This window comes from Homalodisca vitripennis, unplaced genomic scaffold (genome assembly GCF_021130785.1).
Source record: "Homalodisca vitripennis isolate AUS2020 unplaced genomic scaffold, UT_GWSS_2.1 ScUCBcl_1568;HRSCAF=5355, whole genome shotgun sequence".
Taxonomy (NCBI): domain Eukaryota; kingdom Metazoa; phylum Arthropoda; class Insecta; order Hemiptera; family Cicadellidae; genus Homalodisca; species Homalodisca vitripennis.
Window position 1 is genome coordinate 46,048 of NW_025777691.1, and position 23,282 is coordinate 69,329.

A 23,282-nucleotide genomic window follows, 5' to 3' on the forward strand; every position below is an offset into this window, starting at 1 on the left:
ATCTATTATTTGTTAGTATAGTACACTGTTCTAAATCAGTTAAGGGTAGAAAAAATTAATTTGTATGAAAGTCAATTTTACAAAGGTTATTTCATTGTATTAATATCTAATATAATAGATTTGTAATCAACTGAAAATGTGTACAAATTTGCCATTTTTTTTCCTTTTATCTGTAGACATAAAAATTATTTCCATTTTTATTTCTGAACCCCTTAAGACTATTACATTGTTGTGTTCACAACTAAATGCCTTACAATTTGGCTGTTACAGACTTTTATGTATTATGTAATATATATTTTTAAATGTCAAATAATCAATATATGATGTACAAATTTTAGTTTTATTTTTACTTCAAATTATGTAGCTTTATTCTCAGATTTTTAACATGAAAAATTATATATACAGGGTGATTCGGTTAGTGTTACCGGCACTTTCTGAGCTGATTGTACTATAAAAAATAAAGAAAAAAGTTCATATAAACATGGGTCCGGAAATGCTTCCTTACTGGGTTATGGCCAATTGAAGATTTCACCAAAAAATTGTGTGCAGGAGGTCAAATGATGATTTGCCGCGTGTTTATGAAGAGATATTTATAGGCGAATGCAACTTTTTCTAACGGATTTTTAGATGAGAAATTGAATAAAGTTCATCTCATAGCTGTATCTCATTTAGTTTTTTTGTTATACTACAAAAAACAGAAATAAAATAATTTTGAAAACACTTTTTTAAGGTTTAACGGACAATTATTTTGTTAAATAGGCATTGAAGACCCACATTTTCACAAAGAAACTTGCAGAAAATTTAATTCTGAATAAAATTATGTGCCACACGGCTATTAACAGCGAAGTATTAGTTTCTGGAATTTAATTTTACAACAAACATTCTAAGAAAAATTAAATTCCAGAAACTAATACTTCGCTGTTAATAGCCGTGTGGCACATAATTTTATTCAGAATTAAATTTTCTGCAAGTTTCTTTGTAAAAATGTGGGTCTTCAATGCCTATTTAACAAAATAATTGTCCGTTAAACCTTAAAAAAGTGTTTTCAAAATTATTTTATTTCTGTTTTTTGTAGTATAACAAAAAAAACTAAATGAGATACAGCTATGAGATGAACTTTATTCAATTTCTCATCTAAAAATCCGTTAGAAAAAGTTGCATTCGCCTATAAATATCTCTTCATAAACACGCGGCAAATCATCATTTGACCTCCTGCACACAATTTTTGGTGAAATCTTCAATTGGCCATAACCCAGTAAGGAAGCATTTCCGGACCCATGTTTATATGAACTTTTTTCTTTATTTTTTATAGTACAATCAGCTCAGAAAGTGCCGGTAACACTAACCGAATCACCCTGTATAACACTTTATACATGTGCTACTTAGAAGACTTTTTTTGAAATTTACAAAGAGATCCTGTAAAACCTCCAAAAATCGGTAAACATTTTAAAATTTCTAACACTTCTAGGATTAAATTTTACTGAAAAATTAATCATGTGGAGGGGGGGATTCATTAGTCTCAGAAAAATTCTAACTCCATGGCTGGGTAAAATGGAAATAATAGAACATTTAGTTTAAAACTACAGTCGACTCTCGATAACTCGAACCTCAATAAGTCAAATTCTTTGATAACTCGAATTTTTTTCCGTTCCCTTGAGAAAACCTGTCTAAGTCGAAAAAAAAAAAAACCATGCGTAACTCGAATTAATTTTGCACCCGAATTTTACCTCAATAACTCGAAGTGATAGAAAAATTACCTCTATAACTCGAAGTTCAGTAGATAAGTCGAAGTCTTTAAATATATTACCTCTACAACTCGAAATTTTCAGATCAACCCTCGCTAACTCGAAGCTGAACTAGAACTAACCCATGAACTAGAACCAAGACTTCCTAACGCTGAAGTTGACTGGACCGTGATAAATAACGAGCTCCCGAATTTAGACTTTGATGATTTTGCAAATGTCGACGAGGGTGTTTCAGTCTACGGATCATTATCGGACCAAAATATCAGCGCAACTGTAACAAGTGAAGACGTCCTCTCTGATGATGACAATGACGACGGCATGGAGCAGCCACCGGACATCACAACCAAGGAAGCCAAGACCGCAGTGAACACTTTACGTAGCTACTTAGAACAATCAAGTGATATACCAGACAACGTGTTCTCTGCTGTTGTTGTTATTGAGAACATTATAGACTTAAATTTTGAAAAAAGCCTTAGGCAGACGAAGATTACGGATTATTTTCAAATTTGAATTGTAAGTACGTATGAATTGTAGGCATACATTGCAGTGTGACAGTAAGTACAAATGCTGTATGTAGTTACAGTACATACATTAGTTTTGTAAAGGATGTAGGGAATAAAAAACATAGTTTATCTGTACCTCTATAACTCGAATTTTATTTTGTTTACCTCTGTAAGTCGAATTTAGTGAAATATTACCTCTATAACTCGAACTATTCTTAAGTCGAACTATACATAACTCGAAGAAAACAGCCGTTCCCTTGAAATTCGAGTTATCGAGAGTCGACTGTAATGACATTACAGTTAAAACTAGTTAAATAATTCCGAAGTATAAAACAAGACAACTCCTACTCATATATCATATATATATGAATCTTATGACATATTATCTTCTCATGTGCTGAAAAGGGGTAGAGTGATGACAACCTACAAAAGCTTCAAAAATGAAATAATAAAAGGCTGTGGGCCACAATAATGCACGCAGGTGGTGTAATGAGATGACTTGTACGAGGAATCATTCATTCCAAATTCATCTCAACAGTAGGAAAATATAGTCCACCATATTGCTTCAAAATAAGTACAGAAATACATTCCTGGAAAAGCACACAAGTACAGCATCTAAATATTCAAGTTGTGTGATAAATATGGGTACATATATTCAGTAAAAATATACATAGGGAAAGGTACTGTTAGAAATACCAAAGACAACTTTGTTGGCACCAAAGTGGTAAAGGAGCTTATGATAAACAGTTCATATCACAGGTCATACCTATATGATGAAAATTATTACACCTCTGTTGAACTTGCCAATCTGATGTTGTCAAATCAAACACACATCGTTGGTACTTTGAGAAGCGCAAATGTTTACCAAAAAACCTCTTGAAAAAAAAAATTTAAGGATGAAATGGTGTGTTTAAAAAACAATGAAAGCAGAGTTGTCACTAAGTGGAAAGATGAGATAGAAGTACACCTGCTCTTCGTACTTTGAAAAACGCAAATGTTTACCAAAAAACCTCTTGAAAAAAAGACAGTGTTACTTTGTGTATTACCCTATAACATGACCCAGTTTATATGTAATATCTATGACCTGTTGGTAAAGTGGCCTGATAAATTCCATTGCTAATGTCCGATCTTTCAATCTCAGTTTATTCAACTGAAAAACACTTTAACATAAAAGACAAAGTCTTCTTTTTAAATGTCCTACTCTTTCAAGTTTAAATCGTTTTATCGAGTTTTGTCAGAGTGCAGCACAAGTGGGAAGCAAAAGAAAATGGCTACCAGCTGCTGTCGGATAACTTCACCCGACTAGCTATGTCGACCATGGGTGTTGTGTGAGTTGGCCTAACATGGCAGCTAAGGTGTTAATAGAATCACAAGTTTCAGAGTTATGAATATCCAATGTTGCAGTTGGTTGAAAAACACCAAAAACCGGTACCTTTTTCGGTGTTACAAACATAAAAACTGGAAGTTATTGTTTGTAAATTATTTGCTTTATTTGTCTACACGCAGAAATGAACAAGATAAATTTTCATGTAACTCCCGTTATTGTAGCTCAACTAGTTAGTTTGTGGTTAACTTCCAAACCCTAGTATCTATACATTTTGTTCCGAGAGAAGATCCTGACTTTCTCTATCTAGGGAGACAAACCATGACATGTTTTACTGTAACAACAAAAGTGTATTATTGAAATATAAATAGAAAACTAAATTTAGTCCAATAGTAGAAAATTCATAAAATAATGTTTATAAATTTACGACATACAGAACTCGGTACATCTATTCACAAAACTTATGCTTCTGTCAATATAACCTTTACAATTACAAAGTTCAACGTCTTCAGGCTATATTGTCGTCACAAAAGCAGCAGGGTAAAGAAACCTCTCAAAAATTCAACAGTAGAGGCTCCACCAATTTCGTGTTATGTGCTTGTGTGGCACAAAGTTCTACAACAACTCTGTTGTTGTTTGACTCCATGATTCCAAAAAGGATCCAGTGTTGTTGCCTCTTTATATATATATATATATATATATATATATATATATATATATATATTATATAAAAGTCTTCTTTAAAAAATTTGACTAAATATATAATTAGTATAAATGACTTTTAATTTAAAATTGCATAAACTGATACATACATAGATTATGTTATTGATAAAAAATTGTCCCCAAAATTATTTATGCGTTAATTCAAAATTAAAAACCTGACATTAGTATATATTTACAATTTAATTTAGCTTAAGAAAATGTAAAAACCCTTTTCACATAAATCTATATAATATATGGTAATTATAATACCATATAATAAAACATCCTTGATTACCTAAAAAAGGAAACGCAATAATACTAATTATATTGAATTAATAAACATTAACTGAGACTACCTGCTTTGATCTATTTTGTTCTACAAGTAAAATATTGGGTTTAAAAGTTTTGCTATTAATGTCAAACCAAACAATTCTTTTCATTTATAAAAAACTAAATATAAATGAAGATGTTATAGTGAATACATAAATATTACACGTCGGTTTAAATTAGTAAATCACATTATATGAGACAAATATCATTAGTAAATATATGTCTGTATTTGGTTACCCTGTACAACTAAGGGGTAGCTTGTACAATACTATCACAAATTTGAGGACGGGAAGGCAATGAAAAAGATTCAAAAGGTTCACCAAATGAATTATACAAAACTTATATCAATTACTAATAGCTTATAGCCTATCTAATATGATTCAATTAATTTGAAACAGATAAGATAAGAAAGCTTTCCATCGCTTCTTCTGATTGCTAAGAACTAAATTACTTGTCTTGATATGCAATTGGAGAAAGCAAATGTTTATCAAAATTTTGGTACAATTTAGAACTGAATAAGTTGAGAGGGCAGGTTTTAAAGTTTAGTTATGTTGTTTCTCACTAATACAGCTGATTATGTAATTTTGTATAAAACTATATAATACAACTTAATATTAAATTTTAACCTTGCTTGATACAATTAGATTGTCTGTGTAAATTTAAAAAAATTCTTTCAGTTACTAATAATAGTAAAACAACACCATAGTCAAAAGTCATAGAATGTTTTAATAAATTGGAACACAGAATTTTTGTTGATAGGGTACAATATGCAATACGCCAACCAGTGAAAAATGGTCGCTAATTTAGACCTGTTAGAGATAGCCTGTGTCAAGTTGATTCTGAATTGGTCTTTGCGCTCTACCAACATGGCCAATATCACACACACAGAATCAAGGAATAATAGCAAGCGAGATATATATAACAAATCAGCAAGTGAAGGTGGCTGCTGATTTAGTCTATTTACAGATTCACTGTATGTTGAGTTACTGCTGATTTTAGCTCCGCACTCTACCAATAAGACCAGCATCACACAATAACATACAGTGTACAACAAAATAATGAGTAAAGTTGATTTGATAATAGTTACACAAAATAACATTAATGAAGAGATTCAGAATTATAGTTACTCACTTTCACATGGGTGTAAAGATGAATGGCATAATTAACATAATATTCCTAACAATATATATATATATATATATATATATATATATATATATATGTATATATATATATATATATATATATATATATGTATATATATATATATATATATATTATTTGTAGTAAATTACTTTACAATTAAAACAAAGTGTTTTTTAAAACATTGGCACTATATTTCGGTGAAAACCGTCTTCAGTTGCAAAAATTGTATAAAATATAAAAATATAAAAGAAAACAGTACAAACGAAAGTAAATAAACAGTGAATAAGTAATAATAATAAATACAGATGACATGAACTAAACAATTGTTCCATATGTTGATTTCAAATTTAGACGTATATATGTATATATATATATATATATATATATATATATATATATATATATGTATATATGTATATATATAGGCTAAATACCTTGGAGTAATCATAGATGATAAACTGTCATGGAACTCTCATGTCGACCAACTTTGCATAAAATTAAGCTCTTCAATATATGTCTTGAGAAGACTTAAGCAGGTGACCCATGCCAACACGGCTAAAATAGCATACTATGCTCTGTTTGAGAGCCATCTGCGATATGGTCTGGCTGTTTGGGGAAGCTCCTCCAAAGGAAATCTTAAAAGAGTTTTGGTACTCCAGAAGAAGGCTATACGTATTCTCTGCAATCTTGGACCACAGGATTCCTGCAGGAACTCATTTAGAAATCTTAACATCCTTACGGTAGTCGGACTGTTTATCGTGGAGGCAGTTACCTATGCAAGTAATTAAAAGCTGGCAAGAGGAGCTGACACCCACAACTTTGCAACAAGAAGAGCCAACAATTATGCTTTGCCTGTCCATCGGCTAAACATCTATGAGAAACAACCATCCTACATAGGTGAAAAATACTGGAACATTCTCCCAGATGAAGTCAAGGCACACACTAACCATTAACTAAGGAAGAGCGTCTACAAGTGGCTGCTGAAACGCCCCTTCTACAGTCTGGAGGAGTTTGAATCTGGCAGCAATGAACTTGATTAGTTTAAATTGACCTAATTTTGTTGAATTCTTTAATTATTGTTCTTTTTAATGTATAATTTCACTTAATGACAAACAAAAATGATTAGGTTAAGATTGACTCATTACTGTTCTCAATGAATATGTAATAAAGATTTATGATTATGATGATTATATACATACAAACGCATACATACATTAACAACATCCCAATAAAACAGACAATAATTCATACCGGTTTAGAGCAACCGTCATATTAGATCTTAAAAAGTATGTAATAGAAAAAGTTGCTAAACCTTTACTGAGAAATTGTGTAACAGGAAAAGAAGTTACCATTATTGTACAATTACTACACAATTGTAAACTTCTGCTTGGTTTTGTCATTAAGAATACTTCCCTGATGAGTTGAAATTTTGTGTGAATATCTTGTAATAACAATACCCTTTCTGTGTCAAGGTAAACAAAGCTTACTGTTTATCTTCTATAACTTTAAACTATTGCAATATAGTATATTAGTATTAGTATAGTATAGTATAGGTAGTATATTTACAATAATAATGATAAGTTAAATAATAATAAATTCCTTAGAGGTACAACATTAAAAACATATTGTGTATTGTTTCCTCACAGAACAAATCACAAATAAATATCAATGAAGTTTTAGCTATGTTCTATAAATTAACTGAAATTCTAGCAGTTTCATGCTAGGCTCATTTGTCCAACTTCTGGAGATCCTTACACCTTATTCCTCACTCTAGAAGCCTCCACTCTTTGTAATCAATCAGCTGATTGTGACAAAGTCCCTTGTCTTTCCGTGGCCTATTGAAACCTCCGGTCATATTCCAAACTATCTAGGAAACCATGGCCACTAGCTATAATTTTCTTCCATTTGCCTGTGATCCACAGAATGTTCATATCATTTTTGAATAAAATCCCAGCATCCATAGTACCTCCAAAATAATTTAAAGGATAACAATTTGATGAAAAACAGAAAAAACACAAGACAACCCAATGGTAAAAAAATGCAGTATCTTAACACCTCCTGACATCGTTGATGAGTCCGTGTCAAAATACATTGGTTCGTGTAGACACTTTTATATTGGACAATACACCACCAATCCATTCCTAGTACCACATCTGAGGTTACGGTAGGATTTAGCAACATAAAGGAGTTTTAAACTATGTTCATATACTATTACTATTCATGTGGGTTTCTCAGTCCTCATATTTTGAATCTCATAATTGGTATCTATAACGATAGGTAGGACAACTTAATCCTAGCATTGCCCCTTTAATAAACATATTTGGAACTTAATTTGTGACACTGGAATAGAAATACCATAGACAATGCATGTTTACAGTCAATATCAATGAAATATTATGTAAATTGAATATAAAAAATGTTTTCAAAACAAAAGTAATAAAAAATACATTTTCTCAGTAATTTTTTTCATTGACATGACCATTACAGACCTATAATACAGTCATAAATAGCAATGCTTAAAACAAGAAAGAGAAAAGGTAGAGAGAATTTACAAAGAGGGCAATGAAATAGAATTTGTTGAATTATATGTAATGTGTGGTTTTCCTTGTTTTCGTGATGATTTCTCCAATTGAAAAATGTTACTAGTGTAAAATAGACAATTCTGGAGCCAGATCTTCAGATGTTTGTGAAAATGTATTTTTGCCAACCCACAGCTTCCTGGTACATTATTCCAAATAATATTTGTTGTAGCTGAGCTTATTCCAGTTGATGTAAACTAAGGTGGTGTAAAAGGTGGCAGCAGTTAAGATAAAAGTTGTAATTGTGAAACTGGGCACCATTCCTTGTTGTTTCTGTAGCCTTAATGTGTCCAGGATTTACAGGTAGCTTACAGTTGCGATTTTCAAATCTCTAAAAGCTCCCCTACACGTTTCTCTAGAATGAAAAATGTTAAAGAGTTCTAATTGCTCTTTACTATAAGATCAGAACTCTTAAATTCCATATTGGAGGAGTGATTTCCATCGCCAACTAGTGGTATTGCCATGTCTTCCTACATATTACAAACAAACTGAGCTTATTGACCACACTGAACTTACTGCAGAGGGAGTCAATGATTTCCTTAAAGACAGATAGTCTTCCAGTTGTCTCACCATGCTTCTCAAGGAGAAATTGCTACGATTTTTTACTTCATGAACAACCAGGAAGTGTCTATGGCAATATTGAAGGCATAGTACTCAAGGCTACCTATGAGATTATTTTTAGTTGTTCAGATTGTTTCCTGCTCAGCACAGCACTGTGTCATTAGCATACTTAATAGCATCACTGTAATTTCAACAGATCTAGGAAAGTTATTTGTGGAAATGATAAAGAGGTTTCAACACTGATCCTTGCGACACTCCTCACATGACTTTTTTACTGGGACTTGTGTATGTTTTGTTTGACCTTGATTTGTTTGTCTCATTTCAACCTGTCCTTAACCTGTTTTATAGCCATTAAATGATTGTTTAACTATATTTTTCAGCAAAATTCCCATTCTTTTCAGTTTTCTAGGAAATGTTTGTGAGGAAGACGTCAAAAGCATTATTACTACAATCAAGTAGTATTGTACTTCCTCTAACTGGTTGATAAGATATTAACACTGTGACTGTGAATGTTTCTATCAAAAACCTGTGTTCATCTTAATAATATTATAAATGCGAGAGTGCCTTTGTTTGTTTTGCTTTCACGCATCAACTGTTCAACCAATTGTACTGAAATTTTACATGGACATACTTAGGGTCCCTGGGATGAATATAGGCCTATTCTTATTTCTAAACTCCTTCCGGGCTATGCCCCACTGGTCTTTACAGAGCAGTTAAAAAATCCCATCTTGGTCTATATAGTAACGAAATATTAATTGAAAGAGCCTGTTAAATGTAATCAACTTTATGTTTAATCATTGAATTATGACAACACAATCATACGATTCATTAATTTAACCCCTACTCTCAGTTTGTGTACATATATAGTGAAAACATATCAAAAGTTACATTTCTTATTTCAAAATCGTGGCAACAAGGCAAACCAATTAATTTGTTCTGGATTTTATTTAATTAACTTAATTGGGAATGTATACACGTAAGGTATTGAATTTGGTTTCTTTGAACATTGTGGGAAGGCCTATTTATAGTGGCTGTAGGAATTAATAAGGGAGGGTCTGGCCATTAGCATGATCCAACAAACATTCACTCTGTAACGATTCTAGGAAACAAGCAAGCGCAGTGAGTCTGTGATTACAGCAAGTGGAATCACAAAGCAATACACGAAACATTAAACACAATTTAACACACAACAGAAAATTGTCGAGGGGACATTGCATCCATTTCTTACTGATGAGGTATACGTTCTGCTTAGGTACAATACTGATATAATTCCTAGACTAGACCGAGGAAATAGTATGATAAAAGCAAACAAGGATTAGGAAGCCAAAACATGTACTTTACTGTATTATGTATGATCTTTATATATGAATGACAACTAACTCATAATGTAAGTATTATTGATGTTGATTTTCGTTTTAAATGTTCAATAAAAATATCTATTACTTATAATTTAGAAAACTGTACTGTTTTGAATCAAAACTTATTAAAAAATCATGTGTAGGTCTATATAATATATTGTTTATTGGGGCAAAATAGCAAACTATAATGTTGCGTTGGAAATATAATAAATTTGAGTTGGAAGTGCAAAACCTCAAAAAAGATAAAAAGAATAACATAAAAGGGAGGTAAACTGAAGCTAAACTAAAATTTCAATTGAATGAACCCTTTAGCTTTGTCAATTTTTCTTACCATAGCTACGTTATGTGTTGAAAACTCGGTTGCTCCACTGTGCTTAGAGATCGTGTCTATCACATCGTAGTACACTCAATTGTATACCTATTAAGACAATGAGACTACCATTTCATATATCTATAGGTGTCTCTGATGTCTAAAACAATATAAATGTCTCGTTTTGAGCGTTTTCGTTGCTGACTTTTTTTGGATCTCTTCAGACGAACATGACTCCAGATTCCAGGAGTCAAATCTAAGACAGTGTCAGATACCAGACACTGCTATAAAATAGTTTCTTTTGGAATTCATACTCTAGCTACACTTCAGCCACCAATACTAAAAAAGAATAATTAGCCTAACAAGGAAACCTAAACAAACCGTAACAGTAGAAAAACCCTCAGCCATGAATTTCAACACAAACTATGACCGAGATCAAGAGCAAAAGGGTAAGATCAAAGCAACCTCCCCTGACATGATCACCATCCTGTTTTGTTTTGTTTCAAATGCTGTACCACGTTCTCTCTCTCCCTCCCCCTCTCTCCTTTCCCTCTCTCCTCGCCCTCTCTCATCTCCATCCCTCCTCTTCCTTCCACCCTTCCCTCCACCTTAAATAAATAAAAACTCAAGCTCTTGTTACTATGACATTCCAGAACAAACACAGGTTTAAGTGCATGTTTTCTGGACAGGAAAATGTTTATAGTCCCATAACAAATCCTTGGAAGTTAAGATCAAGAATATTACAATTTTCAAATAAAACTCGTACAGGAACCACTTGAATTGGGAACCAACGATTAAAAAATAGAGTTGAGACCGGTCTGGAGAGTTTAAGTTTACTTTTGTGTGATCACGCTTTTCAAATTCTAGTGTTGTATGACGGCTTACAACAGCTTTGTTATTTATCAATATAATTTACCGATTTTATTCCATCCCAATCCATATCTCTTTTAAAATAGCGTAAAAGAACCCATATATTAATACAATCGTGAGAATGAGAAGGCTTACCTCAAATGGGAGTAAGGACTCGTCTCCATCCTCCCGGTAGTATTCTACATTGATAGATACAAGACCTTGAGGAAAACCTCGGACTGTTATAAAGCTATCTCTTGCAGCTGTATAGGTACACAAGAAACCTCCCCCTCCAAAGCTCATTGAGTTAGTCTCTTTCAAGTCTGGAATAAACTTTGATAATACCTCCTGTATTGTTAACAGTAATGCCGTTTTCTCTATTATTTTCAAAGCATCAACTGACAAATCCAATAGAATGGTATTGATGGCCATTGTATCTGAAAAATAATAAACTTATGTTAAACCTATTTCTAATCCAGTTCATTATAGGAATTATATATAAATAATAACTAATGCATCCTGATTTAACGACTAGAATTTTTCTGTTGTAAAAACAATCTATAACAAATTTTTTGGACCTTGTGATCTTTCAGATTTTGGTGAATTTTTTTATATGAAAGTTGTACCTACCAAGACTAGTTAATCTAGTATCTTTCTCCTACGTAAACTAAAGTACTGTGTTAATTTTGAAGCATTGTTAATGACCTACTTTGGACTATTTCATATACACCTTTGGGTACTTTGGGATTATACCGACCACACCCAGACATGAATCGTTATTTCACATTTCGTTTCTACTGATTACTAGATTAGCGTAGAACAATATTTCGTCAATATAAAACAGGAATTGTCTTATCGCAAACACCTCCCCATCCTCAGACAGAGGTCAAAGTCGAGCGTTCTAGTAGATAACGTGATTGCAGAGTCTCGCCGCCCGTTCAGCTGGTGCATCGCTTTGTTGTACTTCCGTGTTTTACCTCTACATTTCTCCAAACACAAAAATTCAACAAAAACAAACATTTACCAAACTAAACTTTTTATTAAAAAAACACTCAAAACTTGTTTTTATTCTTGATCACATTCCGCCACCCAAAATGCGAGTGCCTCCGGCCATCAGCGCGGGCTTCGACAGCACCTTCGGTGCTGCCCCGCGCTGATGTCGACGAAAGAAAAACATCCCTCGAGATAGTAACCTATCAGTAAAATATCAAATTCTAGAGGGGCTAATCAGAAATATAAATTGAATTGTAATGGAAAGGCAATGATGTACCGTGCAAATCACGTGATGCCGCGCGGCCTGCCGTAATCAGGATTCTCGAGAAAGATAAGATAACAGCGACAACAATACCGATCACAATACCTGGAAATGCTTGTAAGTTTGTAATTTTGTAATTGAAGAGTTGTTTTTTCGTTTCTATCATGTTTGTTTCTATAAATTTCTATTTTTGTGTTCTTCATACTGGTGTGGTCGGTATAATCCCAAAGTACCCACCTTTGTTATGGTACCCGTCTATGGGGCAACTCTGGTGCCTCCAAAAAAGTTTTCTTGTGGCAAAAAAAGGCAATCAGGTTAATGGCGGATCTTTTTAATCAAGAGTCCTGCAGATAGTCTTTTTGTAATTTTAAAATAATGACTCGCTTGTATTTATATATATCAGAATGTAGTGTTTGTTAGAGAAAATATCAACACATTTATCTCTCATGAGTTAGTACATGATTACAACACTAGGTTTCGATATAATCTTGTAGTTCCTCAAGTAAGACTAACTCGGACTTATAATAGTTACAATTCCCAACAAACTAGATTATTAAATAAACTACCATTAGCTATAAGAGAACTACCGATTAATAAGTTTAAAATTAAGGATTTCAACTTAGCTTAAGACAAAAGTTTTTTATTCTGTTGACGTGTACATGAAGTGCAACATGTTTGATCTGTTACAAAATACATCTGGTTAATGTAACTAAATAAGTAGTAAGTAAATTAGTTCTTATGTGAAATGTTTTTTCATGACGAAGCCTATTGTAACTGAAAATGTTATTTAATGACCAATAAAGATCTTGAATCTTGAATCTTAAATTGCAAAATTTTACATTTTTCTGCTTTTAGATTTTTGAGTTACAGGCTTTTAAAAATTCACAAAAAAGCGTTGAATTTTCCCTAAAACAAAACAACAACGGAAAAACAACGGTTTTTCTTTTTTTGAAAAACCAACAATACATCCCCTTCAAGTTTTTTGAAAAAAAAATTATGTTATTTAGATTATAACTAACTACATATATGCCAAATTTCAGAATGGGACATAAAAAGGTTCAAATTTAAACAATTATTTTGTTACTGGAGTACACACTGGTTTCGTAAGAACCGTTTTTGGGAGAATTTAATAAAATACCAAATAAAAAAACATAGACATGTGATATATAAAATTATAGAGCATTTCAAAAGGAAAATAATACCATAATATTGAGCTCTTTAGCTTTAATAGTTTTTTAGCTATGGTGAAAATACTGATACATGACTAAAAACTGCCTTTTGTGGGTGTTTTTAAAAGCCACTCAAAAACCTGAAGGCAGAAAAATGTAAAATTTTACATTTTAACAACTTACATTCAAAAATATCACCAAAATCTGAGAGATCACAAGGTCAAAAATTATTTTTTTAATAGGTTTGATTTGAAATGAGACTTATCTTAATGAGATAATTGTAAATTGTAAGCTATCAATACTACAGGATAGCATTTCTTTAATGGCGTAGTAAAGCTTTAGGGCAAATTACCATAAGTGGACCCGGTGTTTATATCACTTATTACAATCATCAATACTTTAAATATCGAATAACAGAACTATCAACCAATATCAACGTATATAAAATATTAAATTAGTCACAAGTTTCAAATTAATAGAAATAGTATAAACAATTATGTATTGTCATAAATAATTAAAAAACCCAACACAATTAATCAAACTAAACATTAAGTCAGGTGACTTGAAAAATGTAATTTAAATAATAAAGAAAACGTAACAAACATCTTGAAACTGAGAAAGTCACAGTAAATTATCTGTTAGTGTTATTTTGCATAGTTTTCTAAATATGACTACCTATCTTATTTGATTTAAAAGAAGTTACTAACACAACAAATTGTGTTTAGAATATGAAAATGTGTGTACGGTTGGTGCAGATGATTTTAGTTATAGTTTAAATTAATTACTATTGATTGAATATATCGATGGGTATAGTAATTAAATACCGTTTGATGATCTCAATATAAAAAATCCGCTTATCGTACTCCACTCAAGCTTTTATGTTATAGCCATCTTGGCATAGGTAACATTTTTTTAAGTAGTACAAGTATTATCCCTGGCAATAAGGCAGTTTATTAAAGTTTCAATGGGTACTTACAATAAAAACTCATTTATAAACACAAAGTTTTTACAACTTGTGGTTCATAGTCACAACTTACACAGTGCAAAGCAAGATAGTGAACAGAAAAACTATAAATGTTTCTCCTTCTCTATTAGCAATTACCAATTTCTTACATCACACTCACTAACAGAATCAAAATACTGGTACACTTTAATAAGCGGCCTACACTCGTCATACGATTGTTTAGATCAAACGCTACAATATATTATAAACTTCGATATTATATAGTTGTAATTCGATATCATTGTTAATTATAAGCAACAAGAATTATAATTCATTAGCCACAAGAATAGTACGACTGGTACAACTTTTAATAAACTATATGTAGCATTAACATAAAACTGTTTTTAACATATTACATAATCTTGACAATATACAGTATTTACTTTTGCCGAGATAAGCAACAATTATAATTCATTACCCAAAAAAATAATACGACTTTTAAATTTAACAATAACACAAATCATAACACTTTTTAAAACATATCAGATCATCTTTACAATACAGTATTTTCTTGTCGGGATAAGCAACAAGAATTATAATTCATCAACCAAAAGAAATACGACTTTTAAATTTAACAGTAATATAAAACATAACAAAACATATTAGATCAACTTTACAATACATATTTATTTTCCTGGATAGCAGTGAGAAACCACTTTTATAAAATGAATGAAAGGATTCTCCCCAGACAGACGTACTTCCCTGCAGTACAAAAATTCACAGAAATGGTCCACTAGACAGTCTGCAGGTATTCCACTTCTTAAACTTCTTTTTACTTTCTTGCCACAGAACTTTCAATAGTTTGGTTATTTGCACTGGTCAATGGATCAATGAAGTTTTCAGAATGGTTTACAGTAAAATGTACAAATCCATGATTAGTTAAATGAAAGTAAGACTTCCATAAGTCTATGACTATTATGGTTTCTGGTTTCACATGTTTTAATATCAAAGGTATCAGAGTTTCCACATCTCTCTTTTTGTCAGGTCAGATCTAAAGTCTGTATCGATGCCCTCTTTTATTCCCTTCAGATACAGTTTCTATTAATCCTAAAACCCAAATTCCTTCAACTAATCTCCCACGGTTATACTTTCTTTTGTCTATTTCACATTCATAAACTTCTACTACAACCCCAGGGCCACCTAACTTTTTCTCCCTGTCAAACTTATCATCTAGCCAAATAAAACATACTTCTCTACAGAAAGAAAGCCAGTCACAAATAGTTTTGCTCGACACATTTTACTTTTCATCACTGCATTTTAACATCAAAAAGTCAGTTTGTCTGGTTCATAGAGAAATAGTATATGAGAGTAACTATATTTCTCATGCCAAACTTAGAACCTTCAAAGAAAGTGTTGGTTAAAAGCGTTTTTCGTGACAGAATGAGCATTTTCACCTCTTTTTTGGCATCTAAACACCATTATGTTTGCACCTCTGACACGAGTCTTCATTTCACTATTCAGCCATTCTTTTGTTACGTATGTGACACTTAGACACATTTATGGGTGAAATATAAATAAAGTAAAATTATATAAATACATTTATCACAGTTCAGTGTATTAGAAGGTGATTTAATTAAAAAGTATACAAAATTGGGCACAAAAATTTTTATTATTTTTCCAAGCAATACATGTTTTTATGGCTGTTACGTTTGTGACATGAAAGGCACTCATCCTTAGAGTGTTAGGTACATAATGGTAAAATTCTGTTAATTTTTTCCTTCAATAAAATTTAAAATAAAATTAATTGCATTCCTAATTAATATTTACGTACAACTCTTAATTAATCAATGTACCAACATGTTTTGAATACTTGTTAAAAATTGTGATTTGTTGTTACGTATGTGACAGGTTGTTTGTTACGTATGTGAAAAGTATAACTAGAGTACCAAAGAACACTATTTATGATAAAAATAACAACTTATTCTATGTAAAAGTGATATCCTTACAACTGAACTGAACCAACAAAATAGGTAACTGTTATCAATTCACACATAGAAAACGTTACAATAAAAACTTAGGTACTAAATTCACATATACTGTATATTAAGGTTCCTTATAACTATTTCTACAATATTAATTTTTAAATAAGTTGGGTACACTTTTGTTCTAAGTAAAACTAACAGAACATAGGTCCACACTTCTTTTACGTGTACAGTTTTTGGAAACTGATAAAGTACACAAACTCAACGGTTTTAATTTTAGGTTGTTCCAAACACCCGAATAATGTCTTTAGTAGCCACGAGCCTTTCATCATTTTCATCAATTTTAAACAGTGTAGTATCCTCCCCATACTTTCTCAAGAAAGTGACTACAATATCTTCATTTACTTTGCTCTGGCAAACTGCTACGTAGCGAAATTCTTTCATTTTATTACTTAATAATTTCACTAATACAAAGTCACCAGGATTTGGGGTGTTGGACATTTCTATCAGTGTTTGATAATGGGCTCTTCATCTGTCTCCATCTGTGCATTTTCCAGTACTCTCATACTTATTATCATCAGATTCATCACTGTAAGCATCTTCATAGTGTAGCCGTCGTCGGGTTGACAGTTTTGTAGAATCATATTCTTCATTCTTAATGTCAACTTTAAGCATGAGTGATTTTGATGTCCTGCTAATCAGTATCTTGTGATCACTATATGCTTGAAAGTGGTGCATTGCTTGAATACCAGTTATTTTGATGAATTTTACCCCATCTTTCCTCAAGATGTTTTCTATTATGATTTATTTCTTCCTTTGAAAAACAATAGCCGAATTTCTTTGCATTTTTTCCAATGTCACTCTGTAGAAATCTTCTGGGGTATTAACAAAAAGCTTTCCGACCCTTTACTGCTCTCCATACAATCCTCTTTAACCATCCCTCCGATACCATCTACAGCCCCCTTCCCATGGCTGGAAGCAAAAGAATTCCAGTTCATTGCAATACCAAAGTCTTCCTCTGCAAAACAAATATTTGACATAGTGTACCGGCTTTTAAATTGGCCGGCACAGTTATTAGAAAATATATGTAAATGTTTTACTTCTGGAGCTATTTGATTAATTTCTTTTACAAGAACTTTTATAAATGTCCAAACAGAGTTAATTTACAATGCTTCAAATCATCACTAACACAAGCAAAACTATAAACTTTATCATTATGCCAACCTTTTACTTTTTGTACATAAATCAGTCTGGGGAGGCTTTAAAATAAACAAATAAATAGATTAACTTGGTAGATAGGCTCTGGTTAACTAACTTCCTAAGTTAATTATTCTTCAAATTGACAGTTTTTGTATCATAACTTAATGTGTCACATACGTAACATTTTGATGTGTCACATACGTAACACAGTTTACTTGCCAAAGAATAATATTTAAAATAAAATAAAAAAATATCATATTAACAATCATTAACTTGACCTTACTTTTACAAAATGTTATCCATGTCAAAATTCTAGATGAGATGCAGTTTAAAACTTGTTCATGTTTCTTGTTACGTATGTGACACTGTGACATACGTCAGAATTATTTGGAAAAATAAGGACTTGTTTTACTTACCAAGTTTATTTAAATTCAGCTCAAGTTTATGTAAAATGTCCAAGCTTGCTCTCTCTAGCCTCAAAATCTGAGAAACACTTATACACTAGGTAAAATCAGCCGTTTTTAAAAAACTAGATTATTGTTATTAGTAGGACTGTCTCATCAACAGACAACTTTAACCTAGAATAAAAATAAAGGTACTTTGGGATTATACCGACCACACTAGTATGAAGAACACAAAAATAGAAATTTCTAGAAACAAACATGATAGAACGAAAAAAACAACTCTTCAATTACAAAAATTACAAACTTACAAGCATTTCCAGGTATTGTGATCGTTATTGTTGTCGCTGTTATCTTATCTTTCTCGAGAATCCTGATTACGGCAGGCCCGCGCGGCATCACGTGATTTGCACTGGTACATAATTGCCTTTCCATTACAATTCAATTTATATTTCTGATTAGCCCCTCTAGAATTTGATATTTTAGTGATAGGTTACTATCTCGAGGGATGTTTTTCTTTCCGTCGACATCAGCGCGGGGCAGCACCAAAGGTGCTGCCAAAGCCCGCGCTGATGGCGGAGGCACTCGCATTTTGGGTGGCGGAATGTGATCAAGAATAAAAACAAGTTTTTAGTGTTTTTTTAATAAAGAGTTTAGTTTGGTAAATGTTTGTTTTTTTGTTGAATTTTTGTGTTTGGAGAAAATGTAGAGGTAAAACACGGAAGTACAACAAAGCGATGCACCAGCTGAACGGGCGGCGAGACTCTGCAATCACGTTATCTACTAGACGCTCGACTTTGACCTCTGTCTGAGGATGGGGAGGGGTTTGCGATAAGACAATTCCTGTTTTATATTGACGAAATATTGTTTCTACGCTAATCTAGTAATCAGTAGAAACGAAATGTGAAATAACGATTCATGTCTGGGTGTGGTCGGTATAATCCCAAAGTACCAAAATAAATATACATCTTCTATTAAACTATTTTCTTTGAATTTGGTAAATTAAAGTATTTTACAACATAAATAAGTCTTAAAAACTAACTTTAAATTTATTTCATTTTTTAACACTGAGGTGTCTGTTATAAAAGAATGGCTGTTTTGCAGATTTCACAAGATGGGTTTCCAGGAGCCAAACCCACATCTTGCAGCCACTTAAGTTAAAACAAATATCGTCACTTTGTAATGATATCTCACACAATTTCCTCATATTAATCGCCATTTTCACGTTGTTCAAATTCTCGGAAAGGTACTGATTGTTGTTTATTGTTTTCATTAAACGTTATTAATTAATAATTTAAAAACATAGGCTGTGTTAAATTTAATTTATTGGAATATCGAATTATTCTAACTAAAGAATCGAAGCATTTGATCAAAACAATCGAATGACGAATGTAGGCCGCTTATTAAAGTCTAGCCAAAATACTACATGTAATGGCTGGCTAATTTTTTTTTCCGATCCAATGGGATGCATAAATCAAATCATTATGTTGGCAAAATGCAAGTTATATTATAAGAGGGTGAGTTTGATACAAAAAATTGACAACTAACAAGACTAATATTGTTGTTTACCTAAAAATAGTTAAATTGTTAGTTGACATGGGCAAGGATTAAAAAAATGGTCCTTTTAATCGGAATTGATGTTTGATAACTTTAATAAATTAAACACTTTTATATTTAATATAGATAAGAGGTATCAGATTATTGATTAATTTATTAAAGGTAAAAGGCTACACCTAGTCTATATCCAAATATTTTGTGGCCAGATGCAAGGGTTTAATGTTTAACTTAGATGAAAAAATATAAAATTACTTTATGAAATTAAGAAAAAAATAAAATTAAAAGACAATCAAAGTTAAACTAATTCCAAATACTTTTACTGTACTAGTCTTCTGAATGTTATTAATATCCTTTTAAGTATCAGTAGTATATCTCATTCCTAAAGACAAAGAATAAAATTATTATTGAAAACAATTTCATAATTAAATTTTAAATTTGTGAATAGTTTGTGTATGAAGTTTAAGAAGTACTTACTGTGAATTAAGGATCAGGTTGTCCTGACTGTGCAGGAAATAGGAAAAAGAACTGATTATAAGGTTAACTTTCTGTCGGTTAACTACCCCGGTGTACTCAGTCTCCAATCTCCCTCTTAACAACAGTCTTTTGGTAAGGAAGGAGTAGCCAGTAGCCTAACAATAATCATATAATCATAATCTGTTTTTTATCCGTTCTCCAGGAACGACAACATGTAACCAACCAGAAGCCAAAGTCCCCTTAAACTGCCAAGAAGATACTATATTTAAAAATTGTAATTCGTTTCTTAAAACTTTGACAAATAAAGTTTTTATTTTTTCATGTTATGGTTACGCATACACCATAACTGGCATACAGGACTGGCATTTATGCTATAGTAACATTTAAAAGTTTAAAGTAACAAATTTCTGGGGGCGGCGGAACATTATGGAGACATTCATAATTTATATAAAAAAGTATTTTAAGTAAAGTTTAAAAATGTATTACAGCAACATTTTTATAATATAACGGAATATAGTGCTAAAAGGCAAACTCAATTAGTGTATTTTCTAGAATTGAAGTAAGCTCTTGTTGCGGTTCAATAATTAGGTATCATTCTTCAGGATACTGTTCATTATAATAAATGACATTTCTTCGTGATTTTAATAAAGATGAATAGACTTAACACTAGCGACAGCAGGTCCCTTACACATTGAATTTGACATTCTCATACACTTATACACAATTAAAGACACTTCTATCGTTAAACAGGTCGCTTATTTTATATTACACGGAATTTACAAAGCATGCAATACAAAACTTCAGATATATTTCACATATTTCTGTTTTCAGTAACGTATTGAAAGTGGTAATGCCGCTGTAGAGGTGACAATTAGTAGAAGCTGGTCTAAGTATACACGGTGATTGGTACTTATAGCAAATATTATTACTTATAGCAAATGGTATTAGGAAATAATTGGTTAACGTTTTTTGTATTCAAACTCCTCAGACCGCGTTGCGGCGAGACAGCCGGTGCGCGAGGACGTTTGTGGTGACAGCTCCGTTTGCTCCACTCTTACTGTTACGCTTACCTGATTAGAATTAATTACGTTTTCTTTCGATTTATTATTTACAGTCGCCATTTAAAGATTTTAACGCAATTTTATTTGTTCATTTTTGTTTTGCACATATTAATAATATCCCATATATCTACTAAAATGTTTTGTTTCAAGTGTAATGATGAAATTGCTACAACTGAAGACTTTTTGAAGTGTTTCCAGTGTTCAGGTGACTTTCATGTTAAGTGTTTATTTAATGTTACTAAAGCTGATTTCGAGTACATTGAATCCACTGCCACTAATAGGAAATGTGCTACATGTGAGGCGAACAAGAGTTTAAGAAGCGATGAAACACCGCTAACACCCACCGTAGTTAAATCCACGCCTAAGTTCAGTGAATCAAAAAACGATTCAGAATCTAACACTAGACCAAACAAGAAGCTGTGTGGAAAATGCAAGAAAGGTTTCGCTCACAATGCATTTAAAATTCAGTGTGTTAAATGCGAAAACATGTTTCATTTGAAGTGCACAGAACCTGTCTTGGCAAAAGACGATTACGTCAAGGCGAAGCGGACTTGGATCTGTCGCGTGTGTGTGCGTGGTGGCCGCGCCGGGCTGAGCCTCGCTATCGATACAACTGATAAGGGCAAGGACACAGTCTTCGTATCGCAAGCCACCTCTGTTGTTGACATTATGAATGAGTTGCGGGCCTTTAGGCAAGAGATAAAAGAGGCAAACTGTGATTTTCGTCGGCAATTGGAGACGTATTCGGAATGAATTGTGGACAACGGTAAAAAGATCGAAGAGGTAAATAAAAAAGTAAATGCCGTTGTGAAAGATATGGAATTGTTACTCCAAGAAAACACTAACTTAAAAAAGAATATAATAGAATTATCCGATCGAGTAAACAACTTGGAACAAACTCTGAGAGACAAGGTTGTAGAAATACACGGAGTACCTGCAAAAAAGGCGAAAATTTGATCAGTGTAGTTGAAAAAATTTCAACAGTAATTAATTTCAATTTTGATCCGACAATGATTGACAACTTCTACCGATATAAAATTGCGACTGGCGAAGCTGGAAGATCTGGAGGTATAGTTGTGAAGTTCACGCGGAAGATGGACATGTTGGAGTTTCTGGCTAAAAGAAGACAGAAGAGGAACTTGAACTCACGGGACTTGGGTTTCATGGACGGCGAGGTAACACCAGTCTACGTGAATGAAAGCCTAACGCCAGCTAGGAGGAAACTTCTAAATGCGGCGCGCGTCATCAAGAGAGAAAAACAGTTCACCTTCCTGTGGGTTAAGAATGGCCGGATCTTCATGAGAAAAACTGAAGGAGAGCGCTTTGTCATCATCGACAGTGAGAAGGACCTCGGTAAGTTTGAATGACATTCGTTTAGTTACAGTGCTGGAATCATTTTTGTGTTGCGTTGTTTTAAGTTTAGTTTTCTTGTATGTATGATGCTAGAGTGCATATGTTTGTTGTCAATTGGGAATGATTTTTGGTTTGTTTTGAGTAATTTTTTCTAGTTATCATGGTCGATAACATGATTACCAGTAAGTTAAGAGTTGATGGAATACCTGATCTAAGAGATAAATTTGATCAGTCTAGGGGGTTTTTGAGAGTAGCGCATATAAATGTTGAAAATTTGAGGGTGCATAAGGAATCATTTTTTAATTTATTTGAAGACAGCCTTTTTGATATCATCGTTGCTTCAGAAACGTTTTTAAAACCAGAAATACCATCTCCACCATATGATATTAATGGTTACAATATGGTAAGGCATGACAGGAAAGAAAAGGAAGGTGGCGGTCTGGCCATTTACTTAAAAAATGTGTTGTTAAATTGCAAATT

At 32.4% G+C, this 23,282-nt stretch overlaps 1 pseudogene; it reads right to left on the reverse strand.

Moving 5' to 3' along the window:
• The window catches only part of LOC124371534, a 50,779-nt pseudogene extending 30,237 nt beyond the window's left edge, over window positions 1–20,542 (reverse strand).
• Window positions 20,543–23,282: the final 2,740 nt, after the last annotated feature.